At 34.3% G+C, this 3505-nt stretch overlaps 1 non-coding gene across 1 annotated transcript; it reads left to right on the top strand.

Annotated features, from left to right (window-relative positions):
- Nucleotides 1-285: 285 nt before the first annotated feature.
- Nucleotides 286-357, top strand: TRNAM-CAU. Its single transcript has one exon. It is a non-coding gene; the product is annotated as a tRNA-Met (tRNA).
- The last annotated feature ends 3148 nt before the right edge of the window (nt 358-3505 follow it).

Genomic DNA, 3505 nt, shown 5'->3' with positions numbered 1-3505 from the left:
AAAAGAAAAAAAAAAGTCCATGCTGTTAGATATTATTGTCCCTGTATGAAAGGTTTGATTAACTTTGTTTCATTTTATTGCTGAAGAGTGAGCTGTGTAGATTTTAATTACGGATTCAATATCTGTGTTCTAAAGGTTATATATCCATTGAAGTTATTTATTTCTTGAGATGGGTCAGATAAATTATATATTTTTCAGAGACTGTCCTTTTAATCTTAACTTTCAAATTTCATGGCATAAATTTGGCCATAGTATTCTCTTCTGATTAAAAAAAATCTCACGTGTAGCAGAGTGGCGCAGCGGAAGCGTGCTGGGCCCATAACCCAGAGGTCGATGGATCGAAACCATCCTCTGCTAGCCCTTCTTTGCCGGGCGCGGTGGCTCAAGCCTGTAATCCCAGCACTTTGGGAGGCCGAGATGGGCGGATCACAAGGTCAGGAGATCGAGACCATCCTGGCTAACACGGTGAAACCCCGTCTCTACTAAGAAATACAAAAAATAGCCGGGCGAGGTGGCGGGCGCCTGTAGTCCCAGCTACTCGGGAGGCTGAGGCCGGAGAATGGCGTGAACCCGGGAGGCGGAGCTTGCAGTGAGCTGAGATCCGGCCACTGCACTCCAGCCTGGGCTACAGAGCGAGACTCCGTCTTAAAAAAAAAAAAAAAAAAAAAAAAAATCTCCACTGTTTCTGTAGCTATGTCCTTTATGTCTGCTTTTAAGACTATTTTCTATTTGTCTTTTCTCTTTTTTATTCTTTATTGTTTTGGCTAGTAGTTTGTCTAATTAGTTTTTTTTTGTTTTCAAATCAACTTTTGTTTTTTGCTTGTTCTTTTTAGTTTTATTCTTGTTTTTAAACATTTTATTAATTTCTGCTTTTATTGTTATCATTTTATTTTATATACTTTGCAGTTGATGCTCTCCTAATTTCTTAAGTTGGATAGGTGAGTTATTGATTTTTACTTTCTAAAAATATTTATAGTGTTAAGAATATAATTTTTTTCAAAATATTGCTTTAGCTTTATCTCGTAAGTTTTGATATGTAAAATTTTCATTGTTCAATTAATTATAAATATTTTGAAATGGCCATTGTAATTAGAATACATAAATTACTTATATAAATTTTAAATTTCTAAATATATGGGATTACTTTTTGTATTTGACTTCTAATCTGTACTTGTTCAGAGATTGTGATCTGAATGACAGAGATTCTTTAATACTTGTTGAGAACTGCTTTTTGTTCTAATAGATGATCAATTTTTATAATTTTTCTACATAGGCTTGAGAAAAGTATGTTTTCTTTCATTGGTGGATGCAATTTTATATGCAAAATATGAAGCAATGCATAGTAATATTTTGTTTTTGATTTATCAATTACTAAAACAGATGATCAAATCTCTCATTATAATTTTGCCATTATCAATATGTCCTTGCATTTCAACTGATTTTTGCTTTTCATGTCTTGAGGCTATATTATTAGGTACATGCAAGTTGCCATTTTTACATCTTCCTGCTAAATTGTTGATGCTTTTAATATATAATGACCTTCTTCATTTCAATATGTTTTTTTTTTTTTGCCCTAAATTGCATTTTATCTGCTATTAATATAGTGACAAAAGCTTTTTTTTGATGGTGGTGGGAGGGCAGATATCTTGTTTCTTTCTTTGCTTTCAAACTTCTGTGTCTTTATGTTTTGGGCATCCCTCTTTCAAATACATACAAACACATTTCTATGTTTATTCAATCTTAGAGTTTGTAACCAACTTGTATTTTATCTTCACTGAAGATCTTTTAAACTGGATAATTTAGTTTTTAAATATTTGCTTTTATTAATGGCATTTGGGAATTTATTTCTACCATATTATTTCATCCTTCCCTTGCTTTCCTCTTTAGTAGTTACATTAGGGCTTAAATTTGGAAATTATGTACCTAGAGGCGATTGTAGAAGCCATTGGAATGAGTATATTGTCAAGAATAAGAGTAAAGGAGTTGAGGTGGCAGAACTTGGAGGAAAGTTTATCAAGCCAGTAGAAAGAGATCCTACAAAGAGACTGATGAATTCTGAACAGAGAGACAGGAAAAGGATCTGGAAAGGGTAATGTCTTAAGAGTCCAGCAGGTGAAAAGCTTTCAAATAAGAGTGCATGGTTAGCAATACCAGATGCTACTGAGTCTATGAAAGGGAATTACATTTTGTGGTTAGAAGATTATTGAAGACTTTTGAAATAAGTATTTCAATGCAGTAATAGGAACATAAATTTTATGGACAAAGAAAAGGCATGATATAGAATACAATCTTTGACTGAAGGATTTGTAACAATGGGGGAACTTTAGCATGAGAAGGAAAGCACTCGTCAAGATGTAGAAGCAATAATGCAACAGAATAGGAGCAACTGATGAGCCAAAGTCATCAATATAATGAAAATCTCCACACTTTCTTCGGATGTAGGTTTCTTTTCAAGAATCCACTTAGAGACTGCACAGATTACATGCCTAATTACGAGTTGGAAGAAATGCAATATAAATGACAAGGGTGTCTCAACAGGCAGCACTGATGAATCCATTAATTTGGGTATCATTGATCAAGCACTGTGAAGTTAATCCCACAATGTGGGTTAGATCAGAGCATACATTAATAAACGCACTTGCATTTGACCTATAAAATGAATGATCAACATGTCCCATAGGGCCGGGAAACTCGTGAGCTCTCTGAAGAATCATCACTATCACTAAGCCATTTTAAAGGCCTGGTTTTAGATTTTCATTAGGAGAAATATCTCTGAATGCCTCTGCTAATGAAAACCAAGTGCCTAATTTCTGCTAAAACAGACTCAAGGCAATTATTAAAGTTTTTGCTCTTAAAGTGAAAATAAAGTCATTTTACTTTACTTGTACCTTTTGTCTTCTTTCTTTTGGGAAGTGACTGCAATCACCAATTTATTTAGCAAATATTTGTTGAACAATATCAAGAGTGTGACACTCACCCTAAGTGGTACTAACTTATCAAATAGTTCAGGAGGAGCTATTTCTATTTTATTTTTAAAAAAGAATATTTTAACTAGGGTATACTTCCTCTAGTTATCTTAAATAAAGCATTGTTTTAGGGGAGGGCAGTTATCCACACTGCTGAGAGCTTTGACTGCTTAAACAAGGCTCTATCACCTTTCTAGAACTCTAAAAGTTGTGTAGTGAGAAAAACATAATGGGTGGCTTCATTTTGAAGTGGCCACCCTTAAAAAAGAGGATTTCTCTTTTTGTAAGGAAAATCTTTTTTTGTTGTTGTTGTTTTAAAATGAAAAGTAAGTGCCCCAAAACTCACCTAGATATTGGGAAGGTGCTTTATTTGCTCTGTATCATCAAGTAACAAGAGTTTGATAATTGTCCTTTGGAAGCTCAAGAAGGAGATGTTTAGGGCTTGAGTAGTATATAGAGTAGAGGAGAGATGGAGTAATAGGGTCTTAGTAGGAAGATGACATGCATATCAGTCAGGACCTAAGCAGGGAAGAGGGTTA

Source organism: Theropithecus gelada, chromosome 13 (assembly GCF_003255815.1).
Source record: "Theropithecus gelada isolate Dixy chromosome 13, Tgel_1.0, whole genome shotgun sequence".
Taxonomy (NCBI): domain Eukaryota; kingdom Metazoa; phylum Chordata; class Mammalia; order Primates; family Cercopithecidae; genus Theropithecus; species Theropithecus gelada.
Note: the sequence above shows the minus strand (reverse complement) of the source record. Positions and strands in the feature narration are given on the sequence as shown.